Here is an 11834-nt window from a genome sequence, read left to right on the forward strand (position 1 = left end):
TGTCATTTGAAAACAGACATAGCATTTTTGTGTGTTTGTGTATATGAGCACACTTACCAAATATTACAATGTTTGTACTTTAACTGATTTATGTTTATTGCAGTTAAATTCTAATTTAATTCCATTGGGTAATCAGGCATACCTTAAATGGCATTAATTCTTCCAAATTTATTGATAGTAGTTTTATAGTCTATCTTTATAATGTTCTTATATACTGGAAAAGAATGTGTATTATGTTGTTTTGGGGTGGAGTGTTCTATAAATGTCAATTAACTATTGAAATCTCTAAGTAAAATTGTGACTCTTTCTGTTTCTCATTGTAGTTTTATCAGCTTCACTGCATGCATTTTGAAGTTCAATTATTAGGTGCATAAATGTTAAGAATTATGTCCTCCAGTGAACTGACATCTTTATGATGATGAGATGACCAACCTTGTAATATTCTTTGCTCTGAAATCTACTTCATCTGATATTAATAGTCACTCGAGATTTCTTTTGGTTAGTACCAGTGTGTCACATTTTTCCATCCTTTTACTTTTAACCTATGTATCTTTTTTTAATTGAAATATGGTTGATATACAATATTGTATGTTATAGGGAAACAATGTAGTGATCCACAATTTTTAAAGGTTACACTCTTTTTATAGTTATTATAAAATACTAGCTTGTATTTATTGGAGAAGGAAATGGCAACCCATTCCAATGTTCTTGCCTGGAGAATCCCAGGGACGGGGGAGCCTGGTGGGCTGCCGTCTATGGGGTCGCACAGAGTCGGACACGACTAAAGCGACTTAGCAGCAGCAGCTTGTATTTCCTGTTATACAATACATGCTTAGAGGTTATTTTACACCTAATAGTTTGAACCTCTTAATCTCCTATCCCTGTATTGCCCCTTTGCCCTGTGCTATCCCCACTGGTAACCACCAGTTTGTTCTCTATGTCTGTGAGTCTACTTCATTTTTGTCTTAGTCACTAGTTTGTTGTATTTTTTAGATTCCACATAAAAGCAATATCATACAACATTCATCTTTCTCTGTGTCTTTATGTTTAGACACACTTCTTGTGACAGCTTATAGTACAGTCTTGCTTTGTTATTCAATCTGACAAACTATGTCTTTTAATTGGGGTGTTCCAATCATTTACATTTAATGTGGTTATTAATATAATTTTAGATTTAAATCTATCACCTTGCTATTTGTTTCTCTTCATCGCATTTGTCCTTTTTCCCTTCTTCTCTATCTGAGTCTTTTTGGGTTGAGTATTACTTATTAAGGATTCCCTTTTATCTCCTTTGTTGTCTTATTAGTTATAACTATTTGGTTGCTTTAAGGTTCATGGTATGCATCATTAACTTATCTCAGTCAACATTCGAATGATATAATACTTCATGTAAAGTATAAGAACTTTGCAGTAGTGTACTTATCTCTTCCTCTTTGGTTTTTGTGCTGTTGTTATATACTTTATTTTTACACACAACATAAACTCCACAATACATTGTAATCAGTTTTCTTTTAATAATAAATTGCCTTTAAAGAATTTTAAATAGGATAAAGTACATATTAACCCACAAATTAAAAATTTTGTGTGTGTGGATACATGTTTCCATGTAGTATTTTCATTCTGTCTAACAGACTTTCTTTAACATTTCTTATAGTGCAAGTCTGCTGATGATGAATTCTTTAAGACTTTATATGTCAGAAAAAAATTTTATGTTGCCTTCAGTTTTAAAAGATATTCTTACTGAGTACAAGCTTACATGTTGGCTCTTTAGGGTAGTTTGCTGGTTTGCATACACAGATCCATGTTCTCCTGAATACTCAAGAGGACCACTGTGAAGCTGTCTCTTCCATGGTACTCTGTCCTGCAAACTCTAGCTGCCTTTATTTACCCTGTCTCCCAGCTCTTCATATATTCAGGGAGTCTGTTGGGCTCTGCCTGTATTTCTTTCTGTGCCACACTGCCTGGGAACTTTGAAGGCAGTAAGCTGGGAAAAATCATATGGCTTATCTCATTCGTTTCTCATCTCTCAAGCATTGTTCTCTTTAATTCCCAGCTAGCCACTGTCTTAAAAACTATTGTCTCTTTTATTTAATACAGTATTTTGGTTGTTTCAGATGAGAGGATAAATTTGGCCCGTATTCTTTCATCTTGACTGGAAGTGAAACTCACTTCCACTTTGGTTGATGAAAGATGTATTTGGAATTTTTGTCCTACTCTTTTACTTTATGCTTTCTATTTATCTTGAATTTTCTATGTTGTTCCCTGTGTATTTCCCCCTCTTTCTTATGACAATAATCAAACATTCCATTTGTCAGGTGCTTATGATTTGCCAGACTCTGGGCTATGTACTTTGCATAAATTTCCTCACTGAATGCTCACAATGACCCAAAGAGGTAGCTATTATTAAAAATATGCTTCTTTTACATATGAGGAACTTGAGTCACAGATCTTATAATGACCTCTCCCAAGGTTATATATTGGAGTTTGAATCTAAGTCTTTCTGTAACATCTGTGATTTTTCTATACGGTACTATCCGTTTACCAGCTGAAAAGCTAGTGTGACTATATCCAAAGTATGCTAATTTATGAGTGTGTTGTGGTCAGCAGTTTGGTTGTCACACTGGCCTTTACGTTTGTTGTCTGTGGAGCTAATTCAGAGTAAGTTCTGGCTTCTGTTGTCAAATAATTTGATGTTGGCAGAGTAAGTTATGATGTTAATAATATGAAAATACTGTGAACAGTTAACTACAAGATGCCTTTAGGAATGAGCCTATTGGTTTGGGGAGAGTGGACTATTATAATAACTTATTTAAAGGTATCATTTTCTCTCTCTTTGTATGGAAAGCTAATACAAGATGTCCTGTAGAAATTATCCCTCTGAATTGTGATTGTTCATTATCTAGTTCTTTGAAGGCTTATTCTCACTTGACAGTCCTTGCTCTGGATCTTAACACAAGCCTAGAAGATACTAGAGAGCAAATGAATGAACATGTTTTCAGGAGGCTCTGCTCTTTCAACGCTAAGCCTTTACAGTCTGCAATAGTGCCCACATCCTCCACAGGTGAAGAGCAGCCAGAGTCCACACTCTAGGAATTCTCTTGGCCACTGCTTGCACTGCTCTTTGTAATTGTTTTAACTGTAGACCAGTTTAGCCTTTTAGGAGTATCCCCTCTCAGCCCTGCCACATCCACCAGTGAAGCTGCACAAGATTTTAATAGGAATGTCTGACTTCATGCCTTGAAGGATCACTTCAGGGTGATCCTTGAGTGAACCCAAGGCTGGTAATATGACAAAACAGTAATCCATTAAAGGTAAAGACAATGAAATTCCTGGAAACCATCATCAGTACAATAGCATGGTATGTCATGTACCTTATTGCTGAGTGTGTTCAGATCTTCTAATTTTATGATATACTTAACCAAAAGCACCTTTCAGAGCAAGGGAAAAGTAGAAAGTTCTGAAACCTCACAAGTTTTTTAAGTCACTGCCATGCATTGTATTGAGCAAGCATAGCCTTGCAAACAAAGATGGAAACACATAGCAAGCCCAAAAGCGTAAGTCTGCTTTCTACTAGATCTGTCATGAGAACAAATGGTAGAAACAGGAAGTCTGTTTCACATGGTGAAACTTATGCCAGAAAATCAGATTTAATCCATTTATTCCAGGTTCACAAATGGCATGTTAAGACATTTGCTATAGGGAATGGATTTGGGATTTGAAATACCTCTCTCTGAAGAAGTCACAGTTTTCTGAGAAGGATTATTGTTAAGAACTCCAACACACCATGCTTCCCACTGTAAAGAAAAGATGAGCACTGAAACTTGCAGACACTGTATTCTTCCAGAAGCCAGGGACATAAGTGAGGAGAAAATGTACTTCTGCATTCAATAAGCATTTATGGAAGTCGTAATGTGTGTCACGAATTGTGATAGGTGTTAGGAATGAGAATGGGATTGAGGAAGATACAAATATTATCTAAGGCTTGAAGTGAGATGTATAAATATGTGTATGGTGACTGAATGGTGCACATGGGTGCAGACATCTGCAGCACTGCTTGGAAAAGTAAGAAGGCTTTGCAGAGGTAAGGGATGATGTGAGCTGCAAGGATGCTGCAAGGACTTTCTGGGGAGAGAGGAAAATCCAGGAAGAGGCAGCAACATGTCTAAAGGCATGGAGACCTGAAAAGAACTCACAGCTCTGCAGGAGTTGGTGAGTAAATTTGGTCACCTGTTCTTAAGACTAACTGGAGGAAACCCAAGAGAAGAATACTGAGGTGAGGTTGGGGAGGAAGTTATCTGGTGTGCAAAGGAAATTGTATATTATGCTGTGAATTTAACATCAGGGAATAGCCAGCTCAGATTTGTGTTTGCGAAGGTAACTGGAGGTAGCTTGGGAGATAAATGGAAGTGAAAGAGGAAGTAGAATACAGACATTAGGAATGCATGAGTGCTGAGGTAGAAGATGGTGTGTGCTGGACTCTGGTCCAGCTTGTGTTTGGGTCTTTGCTGCTGTTTGATAATGCTGTTTGCCCAAGGACATGGCCTTCATCTTCACTCACCTGGTTCCATGACTGGAAGTTGTTCTGGTTCTTCTCCCACCTTTTATGCACGTAAGCATAACCAATACATGAATCAAAACAGAAGTACTCAGGAATGGAGAAACTACATGGAATAAAGGCAAGTGAACAACAAATTCATTTAAACTTAGAACCAAAACTATAAATCGTGAAGTGATGGAGTTATTCCCCAATCTTGAACATTTTGAATATAGAATAGAATGTAAATGTTAAAAATCTTAATGGATTAAAAAAATAAACTGATAATAATAAATGAAAATTAGGAGATAGGGATAAGTTCTACTTACCTTTCAAAGCAAGAATTAGCTAATATTTTCTGAAATTGAAATATAAAGCTAAATATATGTAGATAAGACTCCAATCTTTAAATGTCTTTTCATAATCTTATTTTCTTAACCCTAAGAGTCTCTAAAGACCTGTAGTTTCTTTAGTTTCATTTTTTTCATGATTAGAATCAAGTAAATACATTTACTTGTAGAAATAATCGCACCTTTTTTTCTGTCTTCTGCCTATGTGTCATCCAACTCCAGCTAGATATGTATGTTTGTTGAGAGGCATTTGAAATCCTTTTCATCCAATATTAATATTTTCTTACCTGAGTAGTGAAGATGATTTTATTATTTGTGCTTTTCTTTATTGATTGATTTTTAAATAGCAAGCAAATATTTTCATAAAAATAATAATATTGTTGCAAAAATTGTAAAAGGAATAGAAAAGAAGGAAGAAGGAAAAAAAAAAACAGTACTTTTTGACCAGTTATTCTGAGGCACCTGGCAGACATGTGTTGGGGTATGAGAGTCCAAGATATATTTCTTAAGTGTCAACTTTACTTCTCTAGTCCTCAGTGTCCTCATCTGTAAATGTGGTGAGCAGGAGGACCTACTTCTGAAGCCTCTTGGGAGGAGCAAATGAGAGAATGCCTGTGAGCTGTGTAGCACAGTATCTGGCTCATAATAAATTTAATACACATTAACTTAAAAAAAGGATAAAATCATGCAGTGTTTGGAATTCAAAGGAACTTTAGAGGTTTCCTTTTAGCTTTTTACCCATAAAAAACTGAAGCCCCAAGAGGTTTGCCTGGGATCACATGGCTAATTCATGTCAGAACCTTTGTCTTCTGTAGGCCAGATCCTTTCATAGCCTGTGGTCTTTGTACATCCTTTAGGAATGAGAACAGAGACATATAATATACAACCACCAAATGCTTAGGCTAATACTCAAATTACTCAGAGCCCACACCAATATATTCATCATAGAAGGAAGTGCCAGTATGCCCACTAGGCTAGGGAGAACACAGCTTGCAATTAAAAATTTGCCCCAGAAAATTCCAGAGTGCATCACAGGTGTGTGGTTAACTAAAAGGTAACTGTAGTTGGCCCTTTTATCGCCATCCAGCAAGAGTTATTTTTGTCTTCTTATTTATCTTCTGCCTTGAGATGATAGGCTGAATAGCTGGCTCCCAGTTGTTCTATTAATTAAACTTCTTTCCATTCCCATTTTGTGGCAATAAACATGGGCATCGAGATAGAACCTGCCACTCAGATTCTTTTCTGAGTTATTGGGAAAAGCCTATTCCACCATTTATATTAATGGGAGCATGGGTGTCAAATTAGGAGGCCTCCTTGCTGTTATTTCACGTGTCATTTATACAAATTAATGAATATCAACGATTGATAGAGTGGATGAGGTTTTGCAAGTGATGGCAAAGAAATGTGAAAAGCAGAAGAGCATTTCATGAACAATTTTAACTAAATATATGACATCAAAAAACAGCCTCCCAAGGAAAGATGTGATTGAGTGTTACTGTGAAATTTTATGGAAAAAAAATTGTCTGGAGTTGCCAGCTTCAAAGCCAGAGCAGCAATGTTACAATTTCCTGGTGATTTTCTGTACAATGGAGCAATTAGACAAGTATAAACTGGGCTGGGTTAACACAGTATTCTAAGTAATAGACCCAGACCGTCCAGCTGCCTAAATTGATTAATGATATGCAAATGGAATTTACAGACTAGAGTCATCCATTTTCTTCCTCCAGGCTGTCTGTCTTCCTAACCTCACTTCTTGCTTTAACTAAAATGAAAAGAAACTATTAAAAGCATGAGTTAGGCAGTAAATTACTTTCTCTTATTCAGTCTCAGCTTTCTGAGCTATGATTCAAGCCATCAAAAGTCTATCTCCAGCCTATAGAGAACTGACATATTCATTGTAGCGTGTCACTCCTCAAACTCTGCTGCCGTCATTTCAACTAACCTTAATTTAAAATACCGTCTGCATCAGCTAGAACCCCTAACAAATGGAGCGCCTCATCACCATAGTAATTGAACGAAAAATGTGCCATGATTTAAATACCTATTGCTTCATCATTTCCCCAATCTTTGGCTTCCATTTTGTCAGGCATGAAGTTGGTGATTAAATCCAAGGCATAATTATTAGCAACAGAGGAACTGTTGTCTCATCTTGCAGTTTCCTGACCAGGTGCAAGCTCTCCGCTCTTTACTGAGCATGTCTGTCAGTCTTATGAACAATCCCAGCAGAATAAGTGACTGATTTCCTCTTTATAATCACAGAGGCGCTTTACAGTAAATTGTCACACTAGACCTCTACTGCTGAATGGCATAATGAACGTTTCAGTGTGATGAGAAGTTTATGTATTGAAAAGGGGTGTCACAGTTAGAACTAGGACACTGACGTCTTTTATCAATACACCTACCCCGGTTGCCTCCCACCATGTTGGCCTCTGTTGCTTTTGACAGTCGTGTAAAATGAGGAAAGGATTACAAAGCAGGGTGCACGAAACTTGTTTACAAGTTCTGGCTTTGAGTGAAAGTAAAAAAGAGTCTTGTGTGGGCCTGCAGTCCTGTGTATAGGAGGGGAGTTGTAATGGAGACTGATTTACAAGGAAGGAGGAGTACAGGATGTGTTTGGAATTTGGAAAAAGAACCCTTTAAAAGCACATTTCAGAGCCAAACAAAATGAGCTTGGTTTACTTTGGATTTGAGCTGTTTGAATTTTCAGCATCCAAACAGCTGTATTTGTCAGCCAAGTTATCAGAGAAGATAACCTGTTTGAGTTTGATGAAAGATACATTTGAAGTGCTTGTCTTCCTCTACCTCCCATTAGAATCAAAAGTTGTATCTAGTTCCTCTCACTTCTCCAAAAATAGAAGCCCTGGGTTATGAAAGTCTCATGTTTTGGAACTTAGAACCCATATATCTTCAGATGTGATAGATTCTGCTAGTGTATCCCAAGTGCTTTTGCCCATAACGATGATGTACTCCTTGAAGTGTACTTTCCATTACATCTTCCTCTTTCAAAAGGTTTAGCCGTACTGATAATCATTTGTGTTGACATTAAATTAAAAATGTGGAAATCTTCTAAAGCCCAAATTCCGACCAGGCAAAGTTTATGCTCCCTTTCTCAGACCTCTGTGCATATCCAAGGCTTTTGAGGGTAAATTCATTCTCCATTCCCAAGATGTATTATGCTCCTTCTTCTGAACTGTGAGATAACTCTAATTTGAAGATATGAAAATATATATATAGAGAGAGTTATATAAACACACACACAAAGAACTTTGCCTTTCTAATTTACATTTTAGAAATTTAAGTCCTTGACAACTTAACATGAGTAACCTAAACATCTGTTGACTGATTTTTTTTGGTTATTTTAACTACTAGAAGTAATTTTATCACCCAGAGAAGTATTCAATGTTCATAGAAGAGTAGATCATTGCTGGGTGATTTTTGAGTAAATCTCCTAAATGAGAATTCAGATACATTAAGCTATGGATTCCCACACCCTGCCCCCCAAAAGTTTAATGTACTATTTTTAATGTCACATCTATATCCATTCAAATTTTGAAAAACTACCCTTCTGTGTCAAACTCAAAGGCAATGGTGTATTAAATGCCAGAGGACTGGGTATAAAGATGAGAGAGTCCTGATTTGACCATTCATTCAACACATTCATTAATCATCTGTGGAAGGGAGGTGTCATGACTTTAGGGTTCTTTTCAACTTTAAAAATCCCATGAACTGATTCTCTTAGTGCTTTGCAGATGGATAATACAAGATGCCTGCCCTCAGTATGCTTAGAATCTGCTTGCTAATCACATATTGGAAAATATCACTAGGATAATACATTTCACTGGCACACAAATATTAATTTTGACTTGGAAATGGCAAGACAATGACTGACAAATAGCTGTTGATACAGAAAAACAATTTACTACAAGGCAGGCTTAAACCAAGGAGAATATATTCTTGTGTGACTATGTACAACTTCTGTGGCAAAGAATATAAAATATTCTTTTATTTTAAATAAATGTACTTCTTGTTATGGGAAAAGCAATGTTTTCAAGGATGATCTTAAACTCAGCAGTGTATAGGATGCATTAGACCTCACTGTAGCTTCTCAGAAATTATTGGAAACAGTGATTGGTAAATATTTAATAAAGGAATGGGGAAGGATATGATTAAAACAGTGGCTCACTGAATGTGTGTTTTAAACAGAGTATAGAGTATATTGTGAATATTTGTGCCTTGATATGTGCTAAGGTATTAAAAGATGCTTACTCCTTGGAAGGAAAGTTATGACCAACCTAGATAGCATATTCAAAAGCAGACACATTACTTTGCCAGCAAAGATCTGTCTAGTCAAGGCTATGGTTTTTCCAGTGGTCATGTATGGATGTGAGAGTTGGACTGTGAAGAAAGCTGAGCGCGAAAGAATTGATGCTTTTGAACTGTGGTGTTGGAGAAGACTCTTGAGAGTCCCTTGGACTGCAAGGAGATCCAACCAGTCCATCCTAAAGGAGATCAGTCCTGGATGTTCATTGGCAGGAACATCCAGGATGTTCCTGGATTTTGAACATTGGAAGGATGTTCATTGATATTGAAGCTGAAACTCCAATACTTTGGCCATCTCATGCAAAGAGTTGACTCATTGGAAAACACCCTGATGCTGGGAGGGATTGGGGGCAGGAGGAGAAGGGGACGACAGAGGATGAGATGGCTGGATGGCATCACTGACTCGATGGACATGAGTTTGGGTAAACTCCGGGAGTTGGTGATGGACAGGGAGGACTGGCGTGCTGCGATTCATGGGGTCGCAAAGAGTCGGACACGAGTGAGCGACTGAACTGAAACTGAGTACAAGTAGATGATTTGGAGGTTTTTAAATCAACTCTAACATGACAAATCTTATGAGCCTTGTTGATATCTGCCTCCATTGTTGTTGCTGTTGTTCAGTCACTAAGTCATGTCTTGTTTCTTTGCGACCCCAGGGACTGCAGCCTGCCAGGCTCCTATGTCCTCCATTTTGGTGGTACAAAAGTCATTTCATGACATATTACATGATAACAAATAATTTGATCTGTGTTTACACTGTGAAAAGAAGGAAATGTTCTGGCCAGTTGCTGAGGGTAATGGCCCTCTGAGGAGACACCACCCCTAATCCATCCATCAACCATCAATAGTATGAGCCAGAAAAGTGGGAAATTTTCCACTTGACCTTTAGATTTGAGTCAGTTCCAACTGGTCACTCAAAGTAGCATGACTTTTCAGAAGGTTGCCACAGGGCAGTGGCCCTGATTTCCCCAAATGAGTGGTTCCCTCTTCCTCTTCCAGTGGTTTGGACCTCAGTGTTCCTATAGGGTTCAGGTTTTGCCCACTCTATGCTATTCTCATGGGGTTAGATCTGCCGTGTCCCATCCCTGGCTCTGCCTGCCCGCCTCAGGGCCAGTGGTGGTCAGATACAGACCCCTGAGATCTCTGCCCTTCTGGTTTCCTCCAGAGGTCTTACAGCATTGACTCACTGCATTCCCTTCCTCAGAATCACAGCATGGTAGTGTAGATGTATGTCAGAGGATCCAGGAGCAGCTAGCACAAAGGACATAAGAATAGGGAGGGGCTGCAGACTAGGCTGAGACACAATGCAGCAACAAAAGCTCAACTTTTGTGAAAGAATGAGTGAATATCCCCAGTGCTTATAGTCTGTCATGGCTCTGTTTGTTTATGTTGAAGGGTGAATGCAAGCTTCTTTAAAAGAGCAAAGATTCATTCCTTCCACTGCATGTAATAAATCTTTGTGAAAGAGGCAAGCCTTGAAAGAGTGAAAGAGAGAGAAAAGGGAAACCAATTTCTTAGGCATAGGTGGTGTATATAGAACAGTAAGGAATACCTTGCCTCACCTTTGGGTAGATAGGGGTCCTTTTGCTGACTTTCCCCAAGGACACAGAATTGACAAGGACTAGAATTGCCTTAGGGAGCAACCCCCACCCAGACTCTCAGATCATACTGTTTCATTATGAAACCAATAGGAACTAGGTTTTGGAATAGGCAAAACTGATAATGATAGAAACCTACTCATTCATTCAACAATAAATAACCCTATCTGTGCTAAGATCCACTTCTAAGGTCTAGGAATACAGGAATGAAACAAACAGCCTCTGTTTTATATTAGGCCTGTCACTAAGCAATGACATGAATAATAATATTAGGCACTACCAAGTACTAAGAACAAAAATTAAGCAGCTGAGGAGAGGAACATTATGTGGGCATTATTTTAGATAGCAGGGAAGCCCTCTCTGAGGAAGTGACATTTGATCAGAGGCCAGAATAAAATGAGGGAGTAAAGCCATATGGAGACTTGAGAAAAGGAGTGCCAAGCCAAGGCCCCAAGGCAGGACTCTGCTTGGTATTTAACGAGCATCAGGGAGGCCAGTGTGGCTGGGTAAGACTGGATCAGGGAGTGAGAAGAAAGAAGATTGAGAGTGCCAGGGACCAGTCCCCAAGGCTTTGGCTTTCATTTAAATGTGATAGGAGCCATTGAAAGATTTTGAGCAAAGAAGTAATAAGATGTGATTTACTTTTGAAAAAAGATCAGCCTGGTTTTAGTGTGATTAATAGAGTATAAGGGGTAGGAGTATGAGCACAGAGAACTTGTAGGTAGTTCAGAAGAAAAACAGCAGTAGCTTCATATGACACACGCCTCACATTGGCTCAGCCAGAACCAGTTCTCAATCTCTTCTCCCTTTCCTTTTCCTACCAGAAGAGATGAAAAGCCAAATGCTTGATGTCCTAGAAGCCCTTGCAGCTCTCAGTTGTTCTGACCAATGAGATAGAAATGGTAGTCTGCTGAGAAAACTTCAGGGAAATCTCTGTTCTCTCGGCAAGAAGGACAACTGATTTGGTTGACATGGTTTTCCTGTCCTGTTCTCTTTATGCGATCCACTTCTTCCTACCTGGAATGTGGACAT

This window comes from Bos mutus, chromosome 4 (assembly GCF_027580195.1).
Source record: "Bos mutus isolate GX-2022 chromosome 4, NWIPB_WYAK_1.1, whole genome shotgun sequence".
NCBI lineage: Eukaryota > Metazoa > Chordata > Mammalia > Artiodactyla > Bovidae > Bos > Bos mutus.